The sequence below is a fragment of the Benincasa hispida genome, unplaced genomic scaffold (genome assembly GCF_027475165.1).
Source record: "Benincasa hispida cultivar pf3 unplaced genomic scaffold, pf3_genome.v1.1 HicScf92, whole genome shotgun sequence".
Lineage (NCBI taxonomy): Eukaryota > Viridiplantae > Streptophyta > Magnoliopsida > Cucurbitales > Cucurbitaceae > Benincasa > Benincasa hispida.
Genome location: NW_028327064.1, coordinates 1 through 16071, shown reverse-complemented (window position 1 = coordinate 16071; position 16071 = coordinate 1).

Sequence of the window (16071 nt, the reverse complement as noted above, 5' to 3'; positions counted from 1 at the left end):
TTATTTAAATTATGATTTTTCAATTAATCAATCAATAATGATTAAATTAATATACAATAGAAAATAATGATTTAAATAAATATATAAGAGAAAATAAAATGAGAAGATTACCGGCGGCGGCAACGGGCAGTTGAAGGCAGCGACTAAACGAGAGGAGGAGATGACGACGGCGGCGGGCGGTTGATTGCGGCTGCTAACCGAAGGAAGGAGGCAACGGTGAAGGGGTGGCGACGGCAGGGAAGGAAGGGAAAAATGGGAGAGGGAGGGAGAGGAGTGGGCGGTGGCAGGGAAGGGAAAAATGGGGCGGCGGCGGTAGTGAAGGAGGGAAAAAATGGGAGAGGGAGGGAGGGAGAGAAGTGGGCGGCAGCGGGAAAGGGGAAAAATGGGGCGACGGCGACAGGTTAGGGTTAGAAGAGAGGGAAGAGTGGGAAAAAATGGGAACTCTCGACGGTTAATGTATGGTGTCGGGAGTTCCCCGGGAACTCCTGATGCCCTTAATCGTCGGGAGTTTCCCGGGAATTTTCGAAGACAATTTTAGTCGTCGGGAGTTCCCAGGAACTCCCGATGGGCCTTTGAGAACTCGCGACGCCTTCTTACGTCGTTGAGAGAGACTGTTTTTCCCGACGACCAAACTTCCGATGCTCGGTTTAGGCGTCGGAAGAACTCATTTTTCTTGTAGTGTTAGGTTATTTTGGGCCTAGCTGAATCTAGTTGTCAATAAATATTATAACTGTTGTATATTAAGCTTGTTCATATGTTAAGGTTGAAGTTATGTGTTCCCTGTGCATGAGTCGGTACTAGACTTTATAAATGTTTATCAGGTTCCTACTACAGGAGATTGTTTAGAGTAGACAATAAGTGCTGGCCAAGGATTAATAATCGTTGCCGTCACATCTTCTTTCAAGTTAAGAGAATACTATTAATGAATTTAAAAGAATTTATGATCGATTAAGTTTCAATTTTTTTTTATCACTACTAAAATGAAATTTTGAAATTTCATTCTCCATAGCTATTTTAAATTAATTAATAAATATTAAAAAAATTTCTGAGTTTGAAAAATTCATTTGATAATTAAATTGAAAATTTAAGTTGCATTTTTAATAAACAAACAAAATATTAAAAAAAATTAAAAAAATAATTTGAAATTTGGAAAAGTACATTATCAAATCAAATTGGTTAAAAAAATATTTATAAATACTTGTATATCTTTTGGTTTTTACATAATTTATATATATTTGTTTAAAATCCCCTCCCAACTCCCTCATAGTCATAACAAAATATTTTCTCCCGTGCTCTCTAAACTTTCCATTTCAACACTCTCCGTCCCCTTTCTCTTCTCCACCGTAAGTAAATTCTGATCTCTAGTTTCATTGTCTTTTCGGTTTAACAATAACACAAAATCTTGTAGTTTAGGGTAAGTTTTAACTTCATGATTATACGATAAATTTTTAATATTGTATAAATAATAAATATTAAGAATTTTTAATTATATGATTTTCAGAACGTATAAGTTAGAGTAACTAAATTGATCCATGATGTAGAATTACGTAATGAGTTAGGAAAATGACCCACCCTTAGGGTTTTATTTTTATATAAACATCTCTCATCATATGTTTAATTATCTTTCAGTTAATTTGAAATCATACACTAAAATAATAGGTCTAAAAGATAAAACAGTAGATACTATGATGGCAATGATAGTCTTAAATTTGAAATAAAAGCAACGATTATACGCAGCTTAGATTACACCTATCATTTATGCTCTCCACTTTTCTACCACACAAAAAAAATAAAATAAAATAATTATTTTTTTATAAAATAAAAATACCACGTGATAGCATTTCATTGGACCATACTTGGGATGCACCAAGATGAATGCATCTTAGGGAGTAACTAAATTTTCCCTTAAGATAAACCTAACATTTAGGGTTAATTATTATCTATATCATACCCTCTCCTCCTATTATATTTATATGCCTTTTTGTTTCTAGATATTCGGTTTGAGCAAAACTCCAACTTCAATGAACCATGTTTGCAGGGGAGGTTGAAGATGCTGCCCACCTTCGATTTGGAGATGGTATAGTAATTAAATCAAATCATTTTTTTTTTTTTAGTTTCTCTTGTTTTAGAGTGAATTGACTTGAGAAAAAAATATATTTTTTTTAAAAAAACTCATTTTTATTTAAACATATTTGATAAAAACTAATTAAAATAAAATTGAAAAGTTATTTTGAGTGGTTGTCAAACCTTCAATTTCTTCCAAAATGACTTATTTTTTAAATTAAACATTTGAAAATGTATTCCAAACCCACCCTTAATTTCCATCTATATTATATTTTTTGTTTAGGATTTGCGATCCCAGGTAAGATCGGTTCAAGATTATGAGATCCTTTTCTATCAGATAGGAAGGGCTATTGCACAAAATGTACTTCTAAGTAATTGCTCCATAGATCCTATATCTATCTATATGAAGAAGAAATCATGTAATGAAGGGGATTCGTGGCATGTCAAGCCCTGGTAAGGTTCTTCGCTTTACATCAAATTAAACCATATGCTCCACCGCTTGTGCAGGCCCCCGTCAATTCCTTTGAGTTTCATTCTTGCGAACGTACTCCCCAGGCGGGATACTTAACGCGTTAGCTACAGCACTGCACGGGTTAATACCCACAGTGCCTAGTATTCATCGTTTATGACTAGGACTACTGGGGTATCTAATCTATGTATCTCTTTATGATTCTCAAATATGTTATTTTTTTACATTTAGAATTCTCAAAAGCCAAATGCTTAATGAACTCTGAAGTTTCAATCATGTTAAACCACAAATATTAACAACTTCACCAAATGTGTGCAGATCTAACCAATCAGCTCTCTGAGAGGGTATTTGGCGTACCAACATGAGTTGAGATGGTAAAAATTATCAACTCAATGTTTGTCCCACCAACTTTAAATGTTGGTGGAGTTGACTTGGTTTTTTTTTTTTTTTACTAACTTACTCCAACTCACCCCAACTCATTCTCTCCCTCTAGTGTTTTTAATGGCTCCACCCATCAGCCCCCATCGAAGACTACCGTTGCCACACTCTTGTGACATACTCAACCACCTTCATCGGCCAGCTCTAACGACCAACTCCAGAATCTGGCAACCATCTCCGACAATAACTCTGACGACCACCTTCGCACAAGCAACTCCGAAAACCACCTTCATGTGGCCAACTCGATGATCAGCATCGAGCTCCAGCAACCAACTCCGACGACCAACATCGGGCTCTGGCAACCACCTTCGACGATAACTCTGGCAACCAACTCTAACACTATCTTCGCACAAGTAACTCTAATGACCATCTTTGCATGACTAACTCAAGGCTCCAGTGACCACTTTCAATGCAACTCTGATAATGACCGCCTTCGATGACCAACTATGGTGACAAAAACCTCTGTCAACCAACATTAACATTCACCTCAAGCGACCAACTCCGATGAAGACTACCTCTAATGAGACCCTTAATGACAACCCTAGTTTTTGTGAACATGTAAATAAACCCTTAATAGCAATCCTATTTTTTGTGCATGTTCAATCATATAATCTGCAACCGTTAAATTATATTTTAGGGTTGGTTATATAAATAATAGTATTTTGTCTATATTAAATGCAATATTTCGATCTAATTCATTTCGGACCTTTGAAGGTATGTAGTAGTGCGTTTGATTTTAATTCTATTTGCATTTAACTTCATTCTAATCTAACTATAGTTTGTTATCTTACTTAGGAGTGCAACAAAAAATCGAAACACCGAAAAACCAAAAAACTATAGTTTGTTATCTTACACTTACTTGTAGCACAATTCCTCCAATAATTAGTTTGAGGTTCCTTAGTTTTAAGTTCGGAGTCTATTTTTTATAGTCCAAATTTTGTATATTGTTGGAAACAATTTATGATGTATTGAGTGTTATTCATTGCTATGCATTTTTTTATATGTACATAAATAGTTTTGTGGACATCATTATTTCAGTTATAAGTGACAAATTAGACTTAACCAAAAAAAAATGTTTGCAAAAAATGAATTTGCACAAAAAAAAAAACCATTTCATTGGATTAGTGTAAAATGTAAAGAATCAAACATTTGCACAAAAAAAACCAATAACCATAAAATTTGAAATTCATATTTCACAAATAGCCCAAAAATAAGATATGAATTAGTTTATTTTTTATTTTTTTATTAAAATTTATAGTGTTGAGTTAAAATTAATTAAAAAAATTAAAGGTTAGGGATTAAAGAAAATGTTCATTTTATTGGAATATGACAAGTCTTTAGGAATGTAAACAAAATTATTAAGCAATTAAGTGTTCAAGTTGTGTGGTGAAAATATGTTACATTTTTCAAGAAGGAAAAACAAAATGTTGTTCCATTTTTAAGCTTGTTTAGTGTTCATGATTGAAGGTTAAGTAGTTATGAAAAGTTTTTTCATTTGTTTGGAGTATGTTTGGTGTTTAAGAATGAGAAAAGTATATATGTTACGGAATTGAGTGTTCAAAATTTGTGTTTAGTATATGTTTACTTTGTAGGAGTTTGTTATGTACGTTAAGAATGAGAAAAAGAAATAAAACATTTTTTAATTTTAAAAATTTTAGAAAAATATGTGCATAGTTGGAAATTTAAGAAAAAGAAAAAACAAAAAAATTCAAGACAATATCAATTTCATTTAAAAAAATTGCACTAGATACTCCAACTCAAGTTACCTCAATTTTGCACCCCAAACACAAATTTTCTGACTCAACTCGACTCAACTCAACTCACTCAACACCCCAAACACAGACATTTCAACTTGATTCAACTCAACTCAGTACCCAAACACAGACATTTTGACTCAACTCAACTTAGCTCCCCAAATATAGACATTCCAACTCAACTCAACCTATCTCCACCCCCCAAACACAGACAATCTAACTCCATAGATGATCTAACTTATCAGATAATAATTATCAACTCAACTCTGCACGTCAAATGCCCCTAAGTGGGTTTTAGGCTTATTCTTTATTGCTTCGTAATTTTATCTAAATTCCTCTTGCATTGCTTGACATTTGTTCTATCTTAATAGGGATTTTTTTTTGGTTATTTTTTGTTATGATCTTCTTTTAGGTGGTTCAAACTTCATTTCAACATGTGAACAATTTTAGAAAACTTCGAGAGTATCCTTTGTATATGTATAATTTAAATGGTTTCATTGTTTAGAATTGCATAAACTAGAAGGTGAAATTAAGATTTATTAACAAGTTTTATCTTAACCATTTTATAGAATTCTAAGCAAGTACCAATTGGCTTAGTTTGAGGTATGTGTTGATATCAAAATTTTCACCAATAGTAAATTTGTATTTGGAGAAGAATAACTGGATATCCTGCAAGAAAATTGAGTAAAGCTAACACTGGTGTGATGTTGAGCCAAATCTACTCCGACGCTCAAGTTAGAATCGGGTTTGAATTTGAGTCAACTGGTAACAATTAGCATAGGTTGAAAAGCATACCTATCTTTGACGATACCACTTGAATTATATAGGTGGTCCATGTAATAACCGAACATCGCTTGTCTCTTCAGCTTCCATGCCATCATTAATCATTATTTTATATATTTTCCACCCGAACCATCATTATCCAGGTTGTTACGAATTTCAACCCTTAATGTGCTCGACCTTTGGGTGGAAGTATGACTTTTGATTTACCAATAATTATCTTATGCTTCTCTAATAATTGAGCTGCACAAACGGAATTGAGTAAATATAGTGTTTAAATTAACCATTTAAAAGAGGTTTCATGAAAATTTAATGCATGGCTAAAAAAAAACTATGAAAAACAAGCCCAATTGAGGATAGAAATGAGCTATGACTATCCATAAAATTATATATATATATATATATATATATATATATATTCCCTTTTTCTTAGGCTAGCTGGGCCCTAAAGCCCAACTGCCCGCCCACTTGGGCTGGCGTTAAACAAACTGAGGGGGAGGAAAACCGGTTGCTACCCCTCCCTTCTTCACTTCTTTGCCAGTCGAGCTTCACAGCCACGCTGCCAGCCCCTACGGCTAACGTTCAACCTTGGACGGGGTGGGCAGTCGGGCTGCCACCTGTCACGGTCATGCTTGTCTAGGGCCTGTTGCCCATGGCCGCATGCCTGATCCAACCCCTTCTAGCATACTTTCATATCTTGTATTGTATTAGCTTAGTTACCTTGCTTTCATTACATTTTCATTGTAAGAGACCACTCGCCCTTTTGCATATGCAAGGGTGCCAGTTGGCTTTTTGTTCAGAATGCACTATATGAGGATAAAACTAATCATCAGTTTCCCATACCCGAAGTAATACTATATAAAGTTGTTGTTGTTGCTTATTGCTTTCTTGCCTACTACAATCATTCTTTCTTTATTCACACTCACAAAAACTTCTTACGAAAACCTTTTCTCCAAACCCATTTTCTAAAACTGTTTTCCCTAAAACGGGGGTGAAGGTTGTGAGAGACACTCAGTGTGCCACCGACAATCCGTATTCGAGTTGGCTGACTTGTTCGTGAGCGGGAACAAGTGTCGCACAATCACTAAAAGAAGCTTCCGAAAGAGCGATTGTGACAGTTGGTATCAGAGCCAAGTCGGCTCACAAAGGGAAAATCAGTGATCATTTCGGTGACGAAAAACCTGAACAAGTCCCATGTGGATAGGTTGGTAGAGATGGAAGAGCAAATGCTCTACCTGAGAGAGGTCCCGGATAATGTCCGTTTCCTAGAGACTCGGCTACAAGAAGTTGCTGAGAAAGCCGATGGAATTGATGCGGTAATGGGCCGCCTAGACGGATTACCTGTCAGAGAATTAATGATGAGGGTAGAGACCCTCGAGACCAAAATAGCACGATCCAACAACTTTGAACGTGGCGATAGCTCATCGGGCTCTGTTGCCCACATAGAGGAGCGCATCGAAGAGCTGGACGGCTCCCAAAAAGCAATACTTCAGATGGTAACCGATTTGTCTGAAGACTTTCGGTCGGCCCTTGACGTCGTCAGAGCTGAGATAGCGGATGTGAGTACTAGGGTGAATCTTACCATCCGAGCAGTAGGGAACCAAGCTCTATCTGGGGGAGCAATGGCAGTAGGCAGACTAAAAATCCTAGAACCGAAATCCTTCTGTAGGGTGCGAGAAGCAAAAGCCCTGGAAAACTTTATCTTCGACCTTGAGCAATACTTCAAGGCGACGAACATAGTGACTGAAGAGTCGAAAGTCACACTAGCAACGATGCATCTGGCTGAAGATGCAAAACTGTGGTGGAGATCACGATTTACAGACATACAGGAAGGACGATGCACTATTGATACTTGGGATAGATTGAAACAAGAACTTTGCTTGCAGTTCTTCCCTGAAAATGTCGAGATCTTGGCTCGACGAAAATTCCGAGAGCTGAAGCAAACAGGTAACATCAGGGACTACGTAAAACAGTTTGTAGGGCTCATGTTGGACATACGAGATATGTCTGAAAAAGACAAGGTCTTTTACTTTGTTGAAAGGCTGAAACCGTAGGCGAAATCAAAACTATATGAACAGAGAGTACAAGATCTCCCCTCTGCCTATGCGGCAGCTAAACGGCTATACGACCTTAGCACTGACTCACAAGATGTAAGGAAGTAGTCAACTTCCTCAAATGGGGGAAACAGAAACAGTCGTTCCAGTCCTCCCAGACCTGGGGAAGGAGACAAGAACACAAGGGGGGATCGTAAATCATCCCAACCGAGATCAGGAAACAACTGGCGGGGGCCACCGTAACAGCATAACAATTACAATCGCCCCCTGTCTTGTTTTATATGTAGAGGGCCACACAGGGCGGGCGAATGTCCAAATCGAACCGCGTTCAATGCTTTTCAAGCCACATTAGCCTCTACCTCCGAAGACAAGGCTGAACTGAAGGAGACGGTAATCGAGCCAGCCGCAGAAATTGGGTATCCCAGGATAGGGGCACTGAAATTCTTATCTGCGCTCCAAAAGAAAATGGGAAAGGCGACGGAGCCATTAGAGAAAGGACTCATGTATATGGACGTTTGGGTCAACTAAAGATCGGCCAAGAACACTATGGTCGACTCCGGGGCCACCCATAACTTCATGGCTGAAACGGAAGCCTGCCGCCTGAACTTGACCTGGGAAAGAGATGCAGGGAAGATGAAAGCTGTGAATTCTGCAGCCTTGCCGATTACGGGGATAGGGAAGAGAACTCTGATGAAGTTAGGAGACTGGAAAGGCCTCGTTGACTTCGTGATTGTCAAGATGGATGATTTCGACGTGGTATTGGGGATGGAGTTCCTACTTGAACATAAAGTCATACCAATGCCCCTCGCCAAATGTCTAGTCATTACCGGATCTACACCCACCGTAGTTCAAGCCAGTATCAAGCAGCCAAATGAGGTGAGAATGATCTCAGCCCTCCAATTGAAGAGAGGCCTGGCCCACGAGGAACCCACGTTCATGGCCATCCCGATAGAATCAGTTGAATCCACTGAAGAGGAGATCCCCCAAGACGTTCTATTTGTCTTGGAAGAGTATCGGGATTTCATGCCTACAAGCTTGCCCAAGTCCTTACCCCCACGAAGGGGGATTGACCATAAGATTGAGTTGTTACCAGGGGCAAAGCCACCCGCCAAGAATGCATATCGGATGGCCCCGCCAGAATTGGCCGAACTCTGAAAACAGTTAGAAAGTTGTTAGATGCAGGATTTATCAGACCTGCGAAGGCCCCTTACGAAGCCCCAGTACTGTTCTAGAAGAAGAAGGATGGGAGCCCCCGGTTGTGCATCGACTATCGGGCCTTGAACAAGCTCACAGTTCGCAACAAATATCCCCTTCCTATCATTACTGACTTATTTGATCGGCTTCATGGCGCTAAGTATTTCTCGAAGCTGGACCTACGGTCGGGGTATTATTAGGTCCGAATTGCTGAAGAAGATGAACCTAAGACGACCTGTGTCACGAGATATGGAGCCTTCGAATTCCTCGTGATGCCCTTTGGCCTCACCAATGCTCCAGCAACTTTCTGTACCTTAATGAACCAAGTGTTTCACGAATACCTCGACAAATTCGTCGTAGTGTATCTCGATGACATTGTGGTCTATAGTGCCTCGCTGGAGGACCATCGACATCACCTTCAACTAGTCTTCGAAAAGCTGAGGAAAAATCAGTTGTATGTAAAGAGAGAGAAGTGCTTCTTTGCCCAAGAACGCATAAATTTCCTCGGTCACGTGATTGAATGTGGTCGGATTGGTATGGAAGAGGGCAAGGTGGTCGCGATCAAAGACTGAAGGTTACCATCATCCGTGACCAAACTACGATCCTTCCTCGGGCTAGCGAACTACTATAGGCGGTTCGTAGAAGGATTCTCGAGAAGAACAGGACCATTAACCGAACTGTTGAAGAAAGATAGCCAATGGAGCTAGAATCCTGAATGTCAAGCCGCCTTTGAAGGCTTGAAGAAACTGATGATTGAGAGGTTGGTCCTCGGAATTGCCGACGTGACCAAGCCATTTGAAGTAGAGACTGATGCTTCTGACTTCGCGTTGGACGGTGTCCTCCTCCAAGACGGACACCCCATCGCGTATGAGAGTAGGAAACTAAATGATGCCGAACGGAGGTATGTCGCCTCCGAGAAAGAGATGTTAGTAGTAGTTCACTGCTTGAGGGCCTGGAGATAGTATCTCTTAGGGGCCAAGTTCGTGGTCAAGACCGATAATAACTCCATTTGCCAGTTCTTCAACCAACCGAAGTTGTCGTCGAAATAGGCACCGTGGCAGGAGTGTCTAGCAGAGTTCGACTTCCAATTCGAACATAGACCGGGGAAAAGTAACCAAGCGGCCGATGCTTTTAGCCAAAAGAGCGAACATGCGGCCCTGTGCATGTTCGCTCGCCTACAAACAAGTACGTTGAGTGCAACAGTACGAGAAACTGTTAAAACTCACTTGACAAATGAAACAGCGGCGCAGGCCATCATACAATTGGCCAAAGAGGGGAAGACACTCCAGTTTTGGGTGGAAGATGATCTACTATACACCAAGGGAAATCGCCTCTACATCCCCAGATCCGGGGAGTTACGAAGGTCGCTGATGAAGGAGTGTCACGACAGACCGTGGGCAGGACATAATGGTTGGCAGAGGACTTATGCCCTTCTGAAACAAGGCTACTATTGGCCAAGCCTTCGAGACGATGTCATGCAATTTACCAAGACTTGCCTTGTCTGCCAACAAGACAAGGTCGAAAGGGTGAAATTAGCGGGTCTTCTGGAACCCCTACCTATGCCCTCTAGACCATGGGAGAGCGTGTCTCTCGACTTCATCACCCATTTACCCAAGGTGGGAGAGTTCGAATCGATTCTTGTCATCGTTGATCGGTTCTCAAAATATGCCACTTTCATCCCGACGGAGAAAATGTGCACAGCCGTAATGACTGCCCAGCTATTCTTCAAACACATCGTGAAATTATGAGGCGTCCCCACGAGCATTGTTAGCGATCGGGACGGAAGATTCACTGGGACATTCTGGACAGAATTGTTCAAAATATTGGGGTCAACATTGAATATCTCCTCTAGCTATCATCCTCAAACTGACGGCCAGACGGAATGCTTCAATAGTATGCTCGAGGAATATCTGCGTCACTTTATCGATGCTAGGCGGAAGAACTGGGTCCAGTTGTTAGATGTGGCTCAGTTCAGCTTCAATAGCCAGCAGAGTTCCGCGACCGAAAAAACGCCCTTCGAAGTGGTGTGCGGTAGACAGCCACTCATGCCACACTTGGTGGACCACCCTTATGCAGGCAAAAGTCCTCAGGCACATAACTTCACTAAAGAGTGGAGCAAAACCTCTGAGATAGCTCACGCCTACCTAGAAAGAGCATCAAGAAGGATGAAGAAGTGGGCTGATAAGAAGCAGAGGGCCCTCGACTTTCAAGCCGGGGACAAGGTCCTGATCAAGCTACGACCGGAACAGTTTCGTTTACGAGGCCAGAGAGACCAACGGCTAGTAAGGAAATATGAAGGTCTAGTGGAGGTAATTGAGAAGGTCGGGAGAACCTCATATAAGGTTCAGTTACCCTCATGGATGAAGATTCATCCTATCATCCATGTGAGAATCCTGAAGCCCTATCATCCTGATACCAAGGATGAACAACGAAACATGCTAAGGCGCCCACCGATCACGATGAAGAATTCCGCTGAGAAAGAAGTTGCACAAATCCTGAATAAACGTACGCGCCGTATTGGAAGACTCAGACGAGAACTGATATAGTTCTTAGTGAAATGGAAGGATCTCCCCGACGAAGAGATCAGTTGGGAGCGGGCCGAAGATTTGAAGAATGCAGCTCCAGCCATCGCAGATTTTGAACAAGGTCAGTTAACGGGGACGTCAACCAATTAAGTGGGGGAGAATGTCACGGTCATGCTTGTCTAGGGCCTATTGCCCATGGCCGCATGCCCAATCCAACCCCCTTCTAGCATACTTTCATATCTTGTATTGTATTAGCTTAGTTACCTTGCTTTCTTTATATTTTCACTGTAAGTGACCACTCGCCCTTTTGCATATTCAAGGGTGCTAGTTGGCTTTTTGTTCAGAATGCACTATATGGGGATAAGACTAATCATCACTTCCTCATACCCGGAGTAGTACTCTATAAAGCTGTTGTTGTTGCTTATTGCTTTCTAGCCTGCTATAATCATTCTTTCTTTATTCACACTCACAAAAACTTCTTACGAAAACCTTTTCTCCAAATCCGTTTTCTAAAACCGTTTTCCCTAAAACGGGGGTGGAGGTTGCGAGAGGCACTCGGTGTGCCACCGGCAATCTATATTCGAGTTGGCTGACTTGTTCGTGAGCGGGAACAAATGCCGCACAATCGCTAAGAGAAGCTTCCGAAAGATTGTATCTCGAATTAGTTTTTATTTTTTATTCTATTAATCATGCCTGATCAAATTAATACAAATTATTTAATTAATTCTAAAAAAACAATATCAACTCAATTTGGTTGTTTTTTTTCATGAATTTAAATAGTAATTCTTAAGACATAATTTGAGGGTAAAGTCAAACTCAAGATAGGTAGGAAAACAGGCAAAAGATAGACGCCGGTAGGTGGAAAATATGAAAAATTTAAAAACAATAGATTCAATAGAAACAGAATTATATCTCATATTTTCTTTAGAGGAATAAATGGGTTGGGTTGGGTTGGGTTCGGTTGAAAGGAGTTTTAGACCAAACCAAAAATTCAGGTTGGCTACTCGAATGATCCGAAGAGGATATCCAATCCGACTCAACCCAACTCTTAAAATTCGGGTTGGAATAGATTAGGTATTTAGGTAATTTATTTTTTTAATTATATTTTTTATTGACTTAAAATACTTAAATATGTGTACAACACATATTAATAACTAAAACTTCATAAAACTCAAATGTTAAATATTAAAATCCAAGATATCTATTACAAGCTTCAAGCAAACATCATAAAAATATATAAGTTATAATATTTATAAGTTATAATATATACCCGAATAGAAAATAAAAAATTCAATCCAACCCAACCCAAAATTAAAACTAACTCAACCCGATTCTTACAATTTGGGTTAGGTGGTCTGAGTTGTTCAAGTTGTTTGGTCACTTGAACATCCCTTATTTTCATATATATGTTTGGTAGTAGATTCAGAAATTTGATTCTAATTTAAACAATTGTATTCGATGTGTTTGATACATTTATAAATCATAAAATTAATTATAGTTACCCACTAAACATTAATTGACAATAAACTATTATTAGTTTATTTATGAACATGTTTTATATTAAAAAAATTATTTAATAATTATTTTGTAAGGAGCTGGGAAACCCTAAAGGGAAGGGTTGTAGGTCAACTACACCTATAAAAACATCAAGGTAGCTCCAAGGGAAGTAAGTCCATTCTAATGTTAGAACTCTCTACTTGTTACACATATTCACTTTCTGACTTATGCATCGAAGGGTGTGTGGCAAGCATCATACCAATGTGTTCTTTTTATCTTGCAGGACACATTCTTCCCTAAAATACAAATTTACCGTTGTTACCACGTGAAGGTCAGGTGCAATCTCCCTTATCCAAATTTGGCATCAACAAAAGCTTTTTTTTTTCAAATTAAATAAAAATAAAAAGCCACTTCGACATTTACCAACTCACAATGAAAGCATTTTCTATTTTTTATAAACTCAGGTTCAGTTAAAACCTCATTTTTATCCCAACTTTCAAGTTTATTTTATTTTGGTTTTTAAGAGGTTGTTTGATAATCAATAAATTTTGGTTTCTAGTTTTCAACAAACGAGTTTGTTTTGTTTCAAATTGAGTTTTTTTTAAAAAAAATTTTTATCAGTTTTAAAAATGTTCAGAAATTTTGAAATCATGAAAACAAAAAATCGTTTTCAAAAGTTGGTTCTTGCCTCTAAACTTCTAAAATATTTATTTTTGTCGTTAAAGCCTTTTTTTCTATGAAACTTTAAAATGCCCATGGAAGTTTTTTAACTTTTAAAAAAAAACATCACTTTGACTTTATTTTTATTCATCTTGTTTTTAACGAATTAATGACATAGTTTTACGTATGATACTAGCATGTTAATATAAGTTGTTTTTGAATTGGTTCTTTCCCATTCAAAGATAACTTCAATGGAATTGATTGTTCAAGTGTTCAAATTTATTATATTTATATTTGGGCTATTGAGATTGATGCCCTAAATCACGCGAGTCCTGTAGTTTGTAATTGTACTACACAAAACATTAATTTATTTAATAAAGTCTTAGATATTTTATTTGACATTTAGTAGTATTAACCCACAAAACCAATAAACAAACATCCAAGGTTATCTTTTATAGCTTAAACATATATGTAGAGATATACAAGTGGATTACGTTTAAGTGATAACCTGAATGGTCTGTAGTAGATGGATAAGGCTGGGTACCTTATCCTGGTGACACTATGAATACAACTCACTTTATAGATGTTACAATTGTTGTAAAGTTCTACAAATGATCTGATCCTAATCATTCATGTAGGGACATGTGAGCAAGAGTGTTCTATACAAAAGGATTTGTACAAGATCGGTCCACGAAATGAATAGTCTCATTATAATACCATTAATAGTAGAGACTTACATTTCACTAGGAGGACCATAGGTGACATGACCTCAATTCTGATAGGGTGTTTGGCTCACCAATATGAGTTGAGTTGAGTTGGTATAATATACAAACTCATTGTTTAGTCTAACAACTTTAAATGTTGATGGAACTGAGTTCGGTATATTTTACCAACTCACCCCCACTCACCCCAACTCATCTCAACTCTCCCTTCTTCCAATGTTTTCAATGGCTTCACCTATCGGCCTCTATCACACCCCGGGAACCAACTTCGGGCTCCGACAAGCCCCTACAATGAAAACATCGACGACTAAATTTAGGCTCTGACAACTACCTCCGATGAAAACTCCGACGACAAAATTCGGGCTCCGAAACAACCTCTGACGAAAGTTCCAACGACCAACTCCGGGCTTCGACAACCTTTGAGCAACCAACTTTGACAACCAATTCCGAGTTGTGACAACCACCTCTGGTGAATCAACTCTGATAACCAACTTTGTGGTATTAACTCCTATGACCAATTCCAGGCTTCAACAACAAACTTCGATGACTAACTCCGACAACCACCTTCAAAGGCTCCGACAACCACCTTCGACTACAAACTCCAATGAAAAGCACCTTCAATGACCATCTTTGAGCGAGCAACTTTGACGACCAACTCGAGGCTTCAACAACCACCTCTGACGATAAACTCCGACAACGAACTATAATACCACCATGCAATTCACATTCGAGCTCCAACAGCCATCTCTGACTATAATCTCCGGCAAAAATCATCTCCGATCACCACCTTCGCCTGATCAACTCCAGGATTTGAAAACCACCTTCGATGACAAACTTCAACAACCAACTCCAATACCATCTTCATATGACCAACTTCAAGCTTCGACAACCACCTCCGACTACAAACTCCAGTGAAAGCATCTTCAATAATAAACCTTGACCACCACTTCCGCCTATTATAAGATTGATGATTGTTAAAGTATGTTGTAGGGTGGTTGATTATATAAAAAATAATAATATTTTGTCTACATTAAGTACAATATTTATACATAAAAAAAATTTAATTTTTTTTATTTAATTGAATTCACATATTAAATGAGTGTTAAGAATATTTAGATGAAAAATAAGTATGTAGTTGAAAAGTAGGTAACATATATAAAAAAAAAAAACATAAAATTGAATTTTTTTTTTCCTATAATATTTTTCAGTAAGAATTAATGAAAATAGAGATTTGTTCTCCGATGATTCTCCAAATTTAGAAGCATTGAAAGTGAAATCTTATTATCATTATTTTTGCTTGTTGGCTCTCATGCAGGTACTAAGTAGAGATTAAGTATTTTGAGAATGGTGAATCTGACTTGGAAGAGGGTAAAATGGGAAAGAACAGAGGTAAAATGGCTCTCTTGCTTGTTGTTTAAGTTTTAGGACTTTGTAGGTTGTGGTGCTTAAGTTTAGTAATTTTAAGTTGTTTCAATATATATGTTGTAGTTTTGGTATTTGATATAGGTGCTCAAAGCGACGAGTTCAAGGTAGGCTATGTTATTCTTGTGGAGGCATGAGCATAGTGAACGAGATGTGACTAAGATTACTTCATATGGGATTGATAGGTGTAATTTTTTTTTAATTGTTCTTGAAGGGGATGGGGTTGTTGATTTTACAATAAGAAATGTATTCATATGGGTATTGATAGTTTTGTATACTTTTGAAATTGTTCATATGGGGTTGACTAGAATGTTGGAATTGTTCATATGGGGTTTTCCATATTCTTTTAACTTAGAAATACTTTATGAGGTTGTAATATTGACAATATTAAATAAGTGAAGTTTTTATAAAGAGATATTGGTGGAAATTTGGTTGATATATAAGATTTAAATGTATGTATTGTTTATTTGATTGATGATGTATGTCATATAT